The sequence below is a fragment of the Parasteatoda tepidariorum genome, chromosome 5 (assembly GCF_982258835.1).
Source record: "Parasteatoda tepidariorum strain Cologne lab strain chromosome 5, Ptep-v5.0, whole genome shotgun sequence".
In the NCBI taxonomy this organism is placed as follows: domain Eukaryota; kingdom Metazoa; phylum Arthropoda; class Arachnida; order Araneae; family Theridiidae; genus Parasteatoda; species Parasteatoda tepidariorum.
The window spans coordinates 80,250,854-80,267,704 of NC_141759.1; the positions used below are offsets into that span (position 1 = coordinate 80,250,854).

Below are 16,851 nucleotides of genomic sequence, written 5' to 3' on the forward strand. Positions count from 1 at the left end.
CTATTGTGCTTTTGATGTGATCATTCCAGGTGAGTTTGCTATTGATTATAAGGCCAAGATAATTTGCTTTTTTAACTATTGGTATTGGTATGTTGAACATTTTTGGTTGAATTTGTGGAAGTATTTTAATTCTTCTTTTTTGCATAATTAATATTTGTGATTTTCCAGCATTTACTGCAGTTTTCCATTTTAAGCACCAGTCTTCTATTTCGTCTATATGGTCTTGTAGTTTTTGAAGAGCATGATTTGGGTGTCTGGATTTAATAATAATACCAGTATCGTCTGCGTAATAGGCTGTTATGCTGTTATAATCGGCTTTGTTTATAGGAAAATCATAAGTGTATAATATGTATAATATCGGTCCCAGAATGCTGCCCTGTGGTACTCCGGCTGTGATGTTTCTCTTTGTGGATTTTTTGTTTTTGATGGTGATTTGAAATGTTCTATTAGAAAGATAGCAGGATAGGAGTTTGATTATGCCGGGTGGAAAATTCAGCTGTATGAGTTTATATATTGCACCAGTGTGCCATACTTTATCAAATAAACTGCGACCTCAATCAGTGTATACGTATTAAAGAGGTATAGTATTGTTAAAGAATAGTGGTAGCTTTGGATTAGGTGTTGCTAGACTGGCAACAAATCCAAATCGCCAAAAAAAAAAGTTTAATTCAATCGAAATCCAAAATCACCAGAATGAGTTAAAGTTGGCAATGAAATAGCAATAGTAATCATCTGAGATTTTTTTTAATTTTGACAGTATTTTTCTGGTCGATTTGTTCTAGATTAAACTGATTCTATACATTATTTGCCAAAATCAATGCAAATAAAATTTACTACTACTTTCAATATTAAAATAAATTGCCCACTTAAATGAGAGAAGTTGACACAGAAACGTATAGAAGTAGAGTTATCAATTTATTATTTATAGAGTTATCAATTTATTAAGTAAACGAATTTCTGGTTTAAAATACATTGCTACATGTAATAATTAATATTTTTTACCTCAATGACCAAACAAGTTGGCACTTACGCCACATCGGAAAAAGGTCTAACTAAACAACAGATATTTTGAAAAATAATGTGTAGTAGTGGTTATAAATATCTTTAAAAATTGATTTTTAATACATTTTTGTAACCACTTTTTTGAAATATTTCTATTTAAAACCTTTTATTCTTATATTTTAGAAACCGTGACGAATTCTCAACCACTTTCCCACGGAAACAGTTTTTTTTTTCATCCGCAAAATTCAAATTCAATGAATAAATTCAATGCAGTTCCGATTACTCTAAGCTAATCAACTATTGTACTAAATAATAATATTGAAATTATTTAGATAATGTTGTAAAACATTATTTTAATACATAGTTCTTAGATAACAATTTTATCAAATTTTGATAAGATTTTCATTTTTATATTAAAAGTATAAGCAAAGTCTTAGTATTTGATTTTTCGTTTATAAAAATTCGATTTCGAATGATTTTGGCCACCATAACATAAAAATATTTTTAAAATCTGCGCATCTTTATTATAATAGTCCTGATAATCATCTTGGCTTGTTTTAAGTGCTATCGAAATTAAAAAATTATTCTGGCAGTCGGCATTTCAATTGTGATTTTTCTACTAGTACTAAAAAATCCTAATTGAAAAATATATTCGAAGGGAAGAAAAGGGTTGTGATGGCATATTCGTTAAAACTCTGAGCTATGAAGCTAAAGTGGCCAGAGTCACCAGAAAACTAAAAAAACTGGTAGCAAAACTTTCAGAACATTCAAAAACTCATCTCTTCTGTTCCAATTATTAAAATACTTGTTATTATTAGAGGGTGTCTGCGTGGTATTCCTGTTCTCAGATTATCGAATTGGAAAAATAAAGTTTTGAGTTCACAAATATCCGTGTAAAAATTTTACTACCAGTCTTTAGTTTCCTGAGGGGGCTGGTCAACTTATAAGAAGGAATGAGTTCTTTAACATCTGATGAAGACAATGGCTACCACATTGCCACTGTTATGTGGTTGTTCACAAAATGAGAAACCGTATATTCCCTGGACTTAATCTTGTTGTAGTGGTAGTGTTTTATTTCTATTGATAGTTTTTCAAAACAATCGTTATCGAAATATAAAAACAGACCATTTCTTATTAAAAATTATCGCAAAACTGAAATATCGTGATAAATAATTTTGTTAAATTAAAATATTACCAGTAAATTTATTAAATTTTTTTATATATAAATTTCTATTGCTTTTAATACGATAAATTTTCATCAGTTTTCCGAATTAAATTGAATACGGTTGGTGTTAAAATCAACCGAGAATTTCGAGAAAATAGGATGTTACGTATTTGAGAAGATAATTTTGATCATGCGTCAGTATTCGATTTCAGATTTCATAATTTTGATAATGAAATCTATGTAAAGCAGGGGTGTCAAACTCAAAAGCTAACTTGGGCCAAATAAACAATGCTTAACTTTAGGTGGGCCGCAAAAAAAAATCAATGTTCATAGAAACAAATATTTTTATTTTGAATAGTACATTTTAATAAACATATATAAAGTTAAATTATTGTTTGATACTTGATATCTCTTCTCTGCTACTATCTTTCCTATTTCGGGAGAAATTTTATTGGCCGAGGCTACTTTCAAAATTGACCCAACGTGAGCGTTGTTATACGGTTTCGGACAGGAGATTTATTTCCATTCATAACAGAAAATAATTGCTCGAACTGATAAGTACTTCCAAACATGGAAATAATTTCAAATGCGAATTTTCTAACCTTGCCGGTAAATATTTGTAAAATTCAGGCATACGCACTTCAATGAATTTTGCCTTCAAATTTGAGTCGCACTGAATCTCAATCACTTCCATTTGCATATTACTGGGTACTAAGTCTATATTTATAGAGAAAATTGACGAAAACAAACAAAATTTGTCTTCCAAGGAATTAAAATCTTTAAACCTTATTTCAAATTCTGTTCCAAGATTTGAAATTTTTTCTGCGTATTTTTGATACGTTGCAGTATCCCTGGAATGGCAGGTGCAGCAAGACAATAAGAATTTTACATTTTCGTGCGTACAATTTAAAATGATTAGTATAGTTTATAAATAAAGTATATTATAATTTTAAATGCTAGTTTCCTTTCTAATTCACATTTCTATTTCTATTTTTACTTTGCGTCGGATATATTGACTGGGCTGCAAAAATGTTCATCTCGGGCCGCATACGGCTCGCTGGTCTCGAGTTCGACACCCCTGTTGTAAAGTATAACGAAAGATGGAAATAATGCTCTTTTTAGCGAACAGTGGCGAAAAGGCTATAACTAATTCTGCTTCGTCGTTACTAAGATAAAATATAATGTACGTAAATTGTTTGAAAAATAACAAGCAGGAGAAAAATTAACCAACCTTCATAATGGGAGAGAATATCAAATGATTTAATGTCACTTACATTTTTTTAAGTGGTAACAATAGTGCTTAATTGTTAATATTTATTCCTCAAAATTGCCTACCTTAATACTATATTAGTAATATAAATATTTGAATTTGAAAGTAAACTTACTGTGCTTTTTAAAAGCGAATGTGGAAGGGAACAGAAATAAATGTTCAATTTGTATAAAAAGTATGTACTATCACTATTTCATATGCACTCTTTTCAGTCAGAAACCAACTGGTTATGGTTAGGCATCAATTGATTCTGATTCGTCGATATTTATATGAAATAAGTTGCTAAATTTTAAAAGCCTTACCACGAAAGAGCTAGAGCGAAGTGGCGTTGCATTTGAACTTATAAATTAACTGCATGAAGTGGTGTGGAAATTAAGTTCAAATGAATAAAAAAATAATCCATTAGACATAAACTTAGGAACCACTAGAATATATTTTTACAAAAAGCGCAGAACGTTGGCACATGCACTATGAGCTTTTTCTCATTGGTTTTCTCATGCATAAAACAACTGGTTTTGGTTACAGTAATTTGATGCTAGTGTTACCAAAAATGGTTACATTTTCCGAAGACACAATTGAGGAGCAATTTATTACTTGGTGCGAAGAAAATATGACTTGATCAGTTTTTGATATAGAGTTGAAAAGCAATGATTATCCCTCCGTCGGACAATGTGTTAAATAATCGATTGATCAGATCGATTTTTTATATAAATTGGTCAGACTTTAACCCTTTAACGGGCCCTTTATTTCTAGTAAAGGTAAATTAAAGTATTTTTGGAATTGAAATTGTTTTAATAACAGTAATTGATATAAAGAAAAAACAATTCATTTAGTTTATAAAAATGCCATTTTTTTTGGTGGTGAATATATTTAACATGACCTATTAGGAACTTACTGACTTTTATTTCTCTTTCTTTATAAAATAAATTCCTTAAATGCTACAAACTTTAAAAGGAATTATGCATTTTATAACTTTTATACGTTTTTTAAAAGTGACAAATGGTTACCAATTTTATTCAAACTCACTTCAAGAAAGCTGAAGTTATTGAAAAATGGAAACCTAAATTAAAAGTGGTAAAATGTGGTGGTAAGCATACTTACCACGGCCTTGAAAAGGGTTAATATACTAAGATCAAGTGGGTGCCGTGCCTTAAAATAATGCTAATAAATTAGAGCAAGAGATTTTTAAAGTTACAGTATCAGACTCAGAAACGTACTTTCGTTGAATAAACATATCCCCTTATCCGCGGATTTGGATTTCTGCCGTCTACAATTGGCCTAAATTTGGAAATTATTATCTCAATAGTTAGGCCAAGAGGAGTTGTAGAAAGTTCGAACCATCTAATGTAATTTTTGTTATTTGCGTAATTCTCCATGGCCCTTGGTTGCTTTATGAGATTCACAAATTTTTTGTACACAATTGTAAAAACTCGTTCAAGAAATATAAAAATAAAAAAATGTTTTTATGATCAATCATTTTTTACTATTTAGAAATAGTCAAAGAGGTTTTGGAAGGTACATAAATTTTTATACCATTTTTATTTAAGTAAATTTAAACGGCAATATTCAAAATTTTAAGAGAAACGGAAGGGTTTTAATGAAATTTTAAGACATAAAAATTCAAAACTGCGAACCCTTTTGAGATGGTGAAACACTTAAAAAGTTAAATTAACATTAAGGGATTTAAATTTTCAAATACTTTCCTAATCAAACTATTAACTCCGAATGAGTTAGACAACTACTAATATGGACTTTAATAATTACAAACATTCACGGTTATTTATCAAGCTGATTTCAGATCGATAATTATTACGTCAAGAAAAGTAAAGGCTGCACTAATAATGCATAGCAGACAAATTTCGTGATTTAGGCTTCTAATTCTTTTATTTATTTTTAAAGTGAAAGTTGTAACAAGATATAAAGATATTTACTTTATTTAATCACAATTTTGGAACCACTTTTTGCATAAAGGTGCATTTCTTGATGATATAAAATTTAAGTGCGGTGGATAAATGAATAATTTGAAAAAATACAAAATTCTTTCGAATCTATGCATTTTTTAAAAGTGGCCACTAATCAGTCTAAATTATTTGAGCGACCACTAAAGAAAATATTTTCTGATAGAAAAGCAATTTAGAAGTAGTCTAAGGTAAATCTTAGGTTAGATATGAGGAATATAATTCTATTTTCTACTCAATAAATTTTATATTTTCATATTAATGGTAACAGTTTTTGTTCATTGCACTATTAGAATTCGGACCTACGGATTAATGCATGCACTAAAAAAAATAAAGGAAAAACACTTGTTTTCAAGGACAAAACCTTGGTTTTTATCATAATTTTGTGTTAAGAAACACATCAATAAATATTGAGATAAATAATTTACTCAATTTAAAGGCGGGAAAAACGAAGAAGTATTATTTTATTTTGCGTGATGATAAGAATGATTAATGTAAGCAGCGAGAGATGCATAAATATGTCATGGAAATAGAACTGACGTAAATTCGGGGGGGGGGGGTAAAAATAAAATTCATCCTGTAATAATAAATTTCATCCAATCGAATTTCCAATAACTTTCCGCATAAAATCAATAGAAATAAAAATTATAGAAATAAAATTGACGTATATTCTAAAAAAAAGGCTTCATCCTGTAGCTAACTTTCTCGAATTTCCAATAACTTTCCGCATAAAATCAATAGAAATAAAAATTATAGAAATAAAACTGACGTATATTCTAAAAAAAAAGGCTTCATCCTGTAGCTAACTTTTTCGAATTTCAAATAACTTTCCTCAAAATAGAAATAAGAATTATTACAAACTTAATAAATTGTTTTAAATCTTATTTCTTTGGAGCTAGTATGGAAAACATTATATTTTAATAATATTATATTTAAAAAATTATATTTTAATATCATTTGCTCAAAACCTAGACTTCAAATTCCTATACTTTTCTGGGTACGAAAAATCTCGAATTATTCATAAGCCATGCCACGTATATTTCCCAACGAAATACGTGCCTGAATGAGATTCTTACATGGCCGAACATCTCTTTTTGTTAACATAGAAATTAAAATACATGTATAAACTTATTATTTAAAAAACAAGTACATTAACAAAGTTATATGAAGAATGCTCCGTTTTCTGTATAACTTTTAATAAATTGATAGCGAATAAATAGTGAAACTTGTAGAATAAGAACAATTACTCTTACCTTTTTGTAAGAGTGACAAAATACACGAAAGAAAGTTGCTTTCCATATCATACCTCAAATTTTTTATATGTAGTGGTGGAAAAATTACTTAAAGGGAAAAATAAACTTACAACTTACATTTCGTTACCACTAGATTTTTTTTTTCTTTTTGGAATTGGAGCAGGTTGATATTTCTGTTATGTCCCCATCGCCACTTTTATTTCAAGTATGTTGTTGTCTGCCGCTAAGGCAGAGGGGGTGCGATTGGTCTTGTTTTCCAGTAGCGCCATCCATGATCAAGAATTCAATTTCTGTCGCACCCATACGTCACACCCGTTTATAGGGCTGACCCAGTCTTACATCCATTCACGCATCGTAATTTTGACCTGAACCAGAAAATAATCAATCTCTAATTTTGTTCCCCCAGGGGTATAATTTATTATGGGAACGTGGAGGACTTTAAGAATCGATAGATTTAACGCGCACACATCACCATAGTTTTCAGCCGACTGGATTCGTACTCCCATTCTCACGAACGCGAGTCTAGCGCCATATCAACCAGGATATCCCAGCTTTATTTCACGTATAAAATGGCTATTTACTTAAAACTAGCGAAAATTCTTGTCGGAAATCAATTACTTTTTCAAAAAAAAGTAGCACAAGTGATACATTGCTGGAATGAATTTTGCTGGAACAAAGTAGCTTTATCTATCATAATATATCAGTAATATAAACGCTTTTCCTTGGACCTGAAGTAAAGCACATTACTTTTTCTGAAGTTTAAGTGGTAGGTAAGAGAAAGAAATATCCACTTGGTATAAACAAAAATATACTCCCACTTTTCTCAGCTTGTAGTTTTTCACATATAAAGAGTTTTTTGCCCCCGGAAATAAATAGATTTACTTCTCAGAAGTTCACACCTGCCCACTTTCGCGTGCTACAAAAAAGCTTCTTCCCAGTGGTTAGCGAAACAACTATTTGAGCGATATTGTAGTCATATACTTAATTCACTTTTAGCTATCATATAATGCACATTAAGATAACTAACTGGTTCTCTTTATGTACGTTTAAACTATTTAAGTGTAGTGATAATAAAAATTGTATTAAAACAGGAATCAAGCATGAACGCTAAAATTTTGCTACCACATTAAATATAAAAATTCAATCTTCCGGAAGAGCTGGTAGGTAATTTATATCACCTCCAATTCGCATTCGAGTCACTAGAAAGCATCACTGCAATGCCACTGTCCACAAATGTATGTGTATAGGAAAAGTCCTCTAAGGCAGTGTTCCCCAACCTTTTTATCACCGCGGACCTGTCAACGCTTGATAATTTTACCTCGGCCAGCTCGGGGGGGGGGGCGTTGATTGTTTATATTTTAGATTATTTTGATTTATTAATTTAAATTTAATTGTATTTGACATGCCTTCAAATAAAATACAGTTACACCAAAAAATAAATATGAAGTGATTTAGCATTTTAACTTACTAGAACGTTAAATCAATGAGAACCCTGATAGTTTGTTTCTTTGCAATGAGACTGTTCCATCTGGGGGGTAATCGGAGACAATGACACCCGAAGTGTGTTGCTTATGTCCAGTTTATTCCGATGCTTTGTTTTGGTTGCTGTTACTGCAGAATAGGTTTTATTTTTATTTTATAACCGTCGTTGAACAGCCGACCCAATTTCATGGGTTTACGACTACTTACGTTCAACTCCGTAGCCTTGTAATTTTGAACCAATCCAGAAGACAAGGAAACTCCTGGATCAGTACCCCCAGAGGTATTGATTTGTTGTGGGAACATGGAGGACTTTGAGACTCGACAGATTTAACGTGCATCAGAAAAAGTGTTTAATCGAAAAAATATATGGCGTAATAAAATACGCAGTCTGGATTAAATAATATAGTACACGATAAAAAAAAAAACCATTAGCTATGAAAAAGGCACGAAGGGAATAATAATAAATATATACACTTTAAGAAATTATTTACATATGTACACTGGAAAGCGAGTTGTCAACTCTTCAGGTTTTCAAACATTTATTTAATTTTTTATTTTCGTAATTAACACGTTCACGCCGGGGTGACCCACCGGAGGGTCACGCTAGATTGTCTCATCGGGCGGCGCACCGGAGTAAAAACTGGTAACAAATAAATTTCATTTTTTAGTTTTTTTCCGGGAATAATAAAAATCCATAACTACCAATTGTTTTTAACGGATGCAATTTTTATATTGAATTGCTTCTTCGCCCTGATAAATTTCCTTACAGTGAATTGTTATTGTTAAGAATAGATTAACTCCTCCCGAATATTATCTAATATTGAAATAGTTCTTCTCCCAGTATTTTCTTTTTTCCATCCCGCTTTCAGTCGCAACACCCAGCTTGAACGTGTTGAAGTAGTACCAAAACTCATATTATTTCATTAAATGTTTTGAATTCTAATAATAATTATAAATTAGTTAGACCAGCACTACATATAAATAATTGCAACCAATATATATATGTGCGATAGTATATACAATAGCGAATTTCACTCTGAAAACACATATTGAGTAAGATTGTTTTTCGAAAAATGTGTTCCCTACCATCACCTCCTACATCAAGAAGTCTCCACACGGTCTTTTAAAAGTAGTCCACGCAGACTGTTCAAAAAGTGAACCAGTTGTGCGCATGAACCCAAAATCTTTTATAAAAGAAATTGAGAGAAATTTATCTTATATATTTGAGAATTGAATCTGTAGTGGTTGACAAGTGAATAAGGCAAGCCAATAATATTCATAAATAAAATAAATTTTTTGTCATATATTTGCTACCACTTTCTTATTTTAACTATATTCTATATTAAATGACTAGTTCAGTAAGTGGATAACATTCACAATGGTCTGATCGGACTACCTATAAAAAACCGTGTGGAGGCTTTCAGTTATAGGAGGTGTTGTCCTAACGCATGGAAAATCCATTCTTGGAAAAAGTGAATATTAAGTTAACCGGAAAGTACTTTCCTCGTAAAATTGTCTGCATAAAAAGAAAGTGGCAGAGGATTTACGCTTTTGTATCAAATGTACCGCTTCGCTCTGTCGGGTACTTTCGTTACAGGTTCGAATATGTATGCAAGTGCTCGTTTGCGATATATATGCTGCATCTCTTTTAGCTAGCATATTACAATTGTTAAAAGGTAAATATTTCACCACTTTTTTTAAATTAGAAACCTTGTGGGTTAATATATACGTGTCCACTTCGATATCTAAATCGCAGTAATCCCATTGCCGTCACCCATTACCTTGAGATGTCACGTGATGCCACTCATAATCTTAATAAACGAAGAATTTAGGAAGTAATCATTATGTTTGTATAAAAGGTCAAAACAAATACATGCAAAGATAGGATAACAGGCCTCCACTAATGATTTTTTTTTCTTTCTGAAAAATCTCGATTAAATATTTTATCGCATGCCCTTTATCTTACAACAGTTACAATCAGTGTTGCCAGATTAGGGGTTTTCCCCCTAAATTTGGGGGGGGGGCGTATTTTTTATCTTCAGTGGGTATTTTAAGGGAATTGGTTTTTAGGGGTTTGTTTTAGGGTTATTTGTGAATTTTACTAGTTTCATTTTGGTTACCTTCTAATATCAAATTCTATAACTGAATGTGTGAGATGGTAATATGAAAATCAATATGTTCAACCAAAACAAATAGATTAAGATATAATTTTAGACCTTTAGCCCTTTGTTGAATGTAGTAGGTTATTACTTTGCTCGATCAACCAGTACGTTTGGAGAATTTGAATTCAAATTATTTAAAATTTTTAATGTGCATGGTTTAAAAATAATGCCAAAGGATAAAGAAAAAAAGAAGTACGTACAAAAGTACAAGAAAGATTGGGAACACGAAAAGCAGTTTAAAGGTTTAAGGATAAAGGATTTTGTATTTACTTCTTCCATGTTAAAAATGTTTAACAGCGAAAACATATACAAATCAGAAAGTATTGCCGAAAATATGTTGGATATTTTATCAGAAATTTAAGCATAATGTTAGAATTGAAATATTTAAAAAGACTATATCGTTGATAATAAAATATTTATGAAAAAATGTGCAAGTCAAAAAGTATTGAAAAAAATATCTTAAATATTTTAGTAGAAATTAAAGATAATGTAACGACTGAAATGTAAAAAAGATTAATTTGTTGATAATAAAATATTAAAAAGTATTAAAGCAACGTTTTCTATACATTATTTAACTTTTGTACTACTTTTTAATACTTATACATTAAGTTAAAAATTTTAGGATTTTGTAAAAATATTTAGGAGATTTTACAACGCCATCTGGGGGCGAACGGTTATCAGCACCTGGCAACACTGGTTACAATGTTAATGAAATTAAATTAATTTTTGAGATTTTTATGCATGTATTTTTCCTATTTAAATGTATCATTATGATCAAAATTATTTTGTATCAAATGTTAAACCATAAACTTATTTACTGCTTTTTAGATGTTATCTCCGATTTAATAACAGAGATATTTGTTAAATCGGAACGGTTCATCTGTCATCCGATATTAATTACTAACACTGATAAAATTTTGATATTAATTTAACTATATTATACGAACTAATTAAGCAAAATAAATTCCAATAAGCAAAAAAATAAATGATATAGTGGTGAATATAACAAAATAGAATAGAATTTATGCGTTTTTTTTTAATTGTTTGCGCGCATATGTTTCTAACTTTTGGAATGCGTTCCTTTCTCAAAAGAGTCTGATTGCTCATTTTTTTTATTATTAATATTAGTATAACTTTTTTAACGTTAAATCCACCCAAAATATGCATTAATAGAAATTCGTAATAAATATTAAACTATATATATATATATAATGTATTACTACAAGAATAATGAAATTATTCTAACAAAAAAATAAATGATATAGTGGTGAGTATAACAAAATAGAATAGAATTTATGCGTTTTTAATTGTTTACGCTTATATGTTTCTAACTTTTGGAACGTGTTAATTTTTCAAAAGAATCTGATTGCTCATCTTAGCTATTATTAACATAAATATAACATTTTTAACGTTAAATCCACCCAATATATGCATTAATAAAAATTCGTAATAAATAATAAACTGTATATATATATATATATATATATATATATATATATATATATATATATATATATATATATATATATATATATAATGTATTACTACAAGAATAATATCGAATCCTGCTTTTATGCTTTTAAATAACTCTTTTCCCATAATTGCAAGCAATAAAAATTTGTATTCAAAACTAAATTGTATGCAAGTGAAGTTAGCACAGTGTATTAGGAAGTCATTTAAATTTATAACTAAACTTACCTTCTTAGAAAAAACTCTCTTTTGAGAATCTACACATGGTCTAAGAAACTACTAACTATTTTTTTAAAAAGTCTTTTTTCAATCCGTATCTTGTCTCACTAGTCTCTTGTCTATTTCTGGAGACAAAATTTTGTTTTCGACTGGCGAGACCTTGAAAGTTAACTCTTCGCAGATAAAGAAAAACGTTTTTTCTTACAATAACAAAACACCTCGAAATTAAAACAAGCAACAAAAAAAAAATATCTGGACCTTTTTCATAACATAAATTTATAGATTATTTTTTTTAAATAAGTAAAAAGTTTTGATTATGTATTTATTATAATAATTAGTATAGATTTTTCGTGATAATTACAATAAGCTTCTATAATTACATATTTATTTCAAATAATATTTCTCATACTGAAAATAAAATTTTATTTTTAATTTATTTAATATTTTCATATTAAAGAATAACAGTAATTTTACATTCAATATCTTATAAGAAAGTATTATAAAAACTTATATAAAAAAGTATTAAAATTTCTTACGGATATCTTAAAAATTTCTAGATACAAAACGCTTGACAGATAAAGCCAAAAAATCAATGCTTTATTTTTTATTATTACAAAACATTCAAAACTAAAAGAAATATAATGTATCAAGATTCTTTCAATAATATGTTATGAGTATAAAATATTTCCTAAATAAATAAAAATCTTTAAATGTGCATTTTTTTATAATAATTGGTATGGATTTTTAGGATAGTTACACTGGGGAACAATTTCTTTCTGTTGCATTTCAGTTTTTAACAGATCTTAGATATTTTTATATCACTAACTAAAATCTGCAATCGATTGATTTATTTTTTTTAGCTCAATTCTTTAATGACATTTTTAATATATTTTTCAAGGAAATTTACAAGTTCGAGAACGTTATATGTGACATGAGATCACATAAATGTTGCGACAAACTTCTTGGGAAGCTAGGGCACATCATCAGGATAAAAACTGCATAGAAATCCCTGCATTGAAATATCGTCATACGCCGCTAGGTGCGTATTTCCCTATTATGAATTGTTTCCTCGTGTGCTTTTGAACAGGTCATAATAGATAAGCATCCTTAAACGAATATGACGACATTCAGGACATGGGTTTCTATGCAATTTTAATCCCAATGCGATGTGTTTTAACTCCCTTAGAAGTTAGTTGCAACTTTTTCTCAACCCCCTGTTGTTTATAACGTTTTTATTTGTACACTTCGACAAATAGTTAAAAATAGTTAATATTTATTTTAAAAAATAGTTAATTCTAATTCCATATCTATTCTATCTAATATGGACAACTATTAAAAATTCAGAGATAACTTTTTTAAAAACATTCTTAACTTCTATATACTAAGAAATTTAATGAAGCCTATAAGTTAGTAAAATTAGAGCGATAAATAATTAGGATACAATTAGATGAAAATATATTAGAAAGAGATAAAGAAAAATATTTAATTACTTAAAGAAATAACAATAAAAATTTGGTGCAATTAATTTAAAAAAAATCAAAATTTATTGAAAAATCAATTAAATTCAAACAAATTCATATTGCAAACTCTGAGAGAGTTACAAAAATCATTAAGGTGATAATTACATCATAAAAACTGGGCTACTAGGCTCCCAGAAAGTTTTACAAATAGTTACAAAATTAAAACATTTAAAATTTTATGAATCTACAAAAAAATCAATTTAATCGATTTAAAGTTGGATACTCTTTTACAAAACAGACATGATGAAATAGACCATTGTTTTGCAAAAAGATTTCCTGGTGCGATATATATTAAAAGCTGTAGCGTGATTTAAATTATATTCAAAGGTCACTCTTAACCCCTTCGTGTAAATAAGCTTTATTTTAGTCAATTGAATTAAAGATAATATTTTCACTTAATAATACCAATTAACCAAACAACGTAAAAGAAAAATGTGTATTGAATTACTCCAACTTACGTTTATCAGCAATATTTCAATCGATGGATCATTAGTAAAATGATGCACGATATGTTTTATGATCCGAGAAGGCGTTTATTATCCATTGTAAAGATTTACAGATGCATTTTTGATCATGAGCATGCTACTAACATCAACAATTCATTTGTAACGGTTTTCCTCCAAAGATGTACAGTGCGTAGAGTAAAAAAGATCACCTTTTTTGATCTAATAATCGGATCTTCACGTTCTAGGATTCAATCTTAATATTTGAAGGGGATAACCTCAAATATGGTAATTAAATAGATCAGGTGATATTTTTAAGTTACGAAATCGGTTACTCTAACTCATGCTTATGAGCAATATTTTAATCAATGGATCATTAGTAAAATGATGCACGTTATGCTTTATGGTCCGAGAAGGCGTTTATTATCCATTGTTAAGACTTATTGATGCATATTTGATCATGGGCATGCTACTAACATCAAGAATTCATTTGTAACAGTTTTCCTCCAAAGATGTACAGTGCGTAGAATAAAAAAGATCACCTGTTTTGATTTAATAATCGGATCTTCACGTTCTAGGATTCAATCTTAATAATTTGAAGGGGATAATCTCAAATATGCAAATTAATTAGTGCAGACAATACTTAAAGTTACGAAATCAGACACAAAAACTTCCTTTTTCTGAATGAACATGCCTTTTTTTAGACAGATCCGGATTTCTGAGCCTCAAAGTGTAAGAACTAGCCACAATCTGGAAAATATGGTCTCGATATAGTTTAGTCAAGAAAGCGGTCTAAAGTTTGGACCCTTTAATGTTAATTTTACTCTTTTTGAGTATTTCACAGTACCTCGAGAAATGAATACTGCACGTTATTGTAAAATTCAAAGATATTTCCATTCGAAAAATATTTTTAATAAATATTTATAATTTTTAATAATTTAATTTAATATTAGTAGATTTAAATTGTAAGATATACAATTTTTACATACTTTTAAAGAATATAATTTTACATGCAAAATACAAAATTTGAGGGAAATCAGTCGAATAGCTCCTGAGAAAACGAATTTTTAAAATATGACTTATTCATGCGTGGAGCAAAATAGCATGTGCGGGGATTCCACAGGTGACTGAAATTGTAAGAAGTGGTAGAAACTCAATTCTTTTTGTATTTATTTATTTATTTATTTGTTCAATTATTCAATCGTAACTATCGTTGCAACTTACAATTTAAATTATTCATATCTAAATTGAAATTATTTATTTCAATTTTTTTCAATAGTCAATTAAAACTATCTTAGTGAAAATGTCCTCGAATGAATTTAACTACCACTGCTTTTATTAAAACAATTTTATACCAGCTTATGAGCTTTTTGATAAAAGCATTTTCTTAGTGTGTCACTTAATGTTTTTCATTCAATTGTGAACTAGCGTTTCATGCAAATTTAGAAAACACCTAAAAACAAGTTCATATAGGTATGCATACCCCAAACATTTACAGTACTTTCATCTCAGGGCAAATATTGATTATATGTATTTTAATTTCCACTTTCAATATTTTAATAACCGTGCTAATTGCAAGCATTCTATCAACTTTTATATACTCAAAATTTTAAGCGAATACATTATATTAACAAGTATAGATATCACGTGTACTTTTAATATTCTATTTGCTGAGCAACTTGTAAGTACTGCATAATACTTCAATTATTTTATGATTATGAAAAGTTTTAATTCCGTTCAAAATAATTTGAAGCGGGCATTTTATTTATATATATATATATATATATATATATATATATATATATATATATATATATATATATATATATATATATATATATATATATATATATATATATATATATATATATATATATATATATATATATATAATATATATATTGTTGTTGTTGTTAATTTACGTCGCACTAGAGCTGCACAATGGGCTATTGGCGACGGTCTGGGAAACATCCCGGAGGATGATCCGAAGACATGCCATCACAATTTTGATCCTCTGCGGAGGGGATAGCACCCCCGCTGCGGTAGCCCGACGACCTGCGCGCACTTTACGGTAGCACTTTACGAAGTCGAGCACTTTACGGTAGCACAGTTTAACGAGGACCAATACCGCACACTCTCGGTCCTTACGCAGGCTGATCCAAGTGGTCACCCACCCGCACACTGACCGTAGCCAGTGATGCTTGACTTCGGTGATCTGCTGGGAGCCGTGTCTTAACGATCAGTCCACATACACATATATATATATATATATATATATATATATATATATATATATATATATATATATATATATATATATATATATATATATATATATATATATATATATATATATATATATATATATATATATATATATATATATATATATATATATATATATATATATATATATATATATATATATATATATATATATATATATATATATATATATATATATATATATATATATATATATATATATATATATATATATATATATATATATATATATATATATATATATATATATATATATATATATAAAATGACGCCCGGTGGCTGAGCGGTATCGCTTCGCGCTGTCTTGCCACAGGTCCCTGGTTCGATCCTCGGGCCGGGCAAAGTTGACTCAGCCTTTCATACCTTCAGTGGGTCGATAAATGAGTACCAAGCATGCTTGGGAACTAAACACTGGGGGTTCCGCGTTCGGCTGGCCACCTGACCGGAACATCTGCTCCTGCACCCCAGAGCCCAAGGTCAAGAAAACTGAGATGGGCGCAGTAGGCCTTGGCCCTATAGGGCTATCGCACCACTGAGTTTTAGTTCAGTTTTATATATATATACTATTAAAGATATAGCGTGCACTTAATAATTTAATTACTGTGCAAATCGTAAGCATTA

The 16,851-nt window shown here is 29.4% G+C and overlaps 1 protein-coding gene across 5 annotated transcripts in view; it reads right to left on the minus strand.

Annotated features, from left to right (window-relative positions):
* The window catches only part of LOC107457207 (organic cation transporter protein), an 83,041-nt gene that overhangs the window by 43,260 nt on the left and 22,930 nt on the right, over window positions 1-16,851 (minus strand). Inside the window, exon 1 of one of the 5 annotated variants that reach the window (XM_087164392.1) lies at window positions 11,991-12,119. The exons of 3 other annotated variants lie outside the window; for them this stretch is intronic. The gene's annotated coding sequence lies outside the window, so the exon portion shown is untranslated. Of the gene's footprint in view, window positions 1-4,538; window positions 4,557-11,990; window positions 12,120-16,851 lie in introns of those variants that run through there. One more of the 5 variants, XM_087164395.1, reaches the window with a different exon arrangement.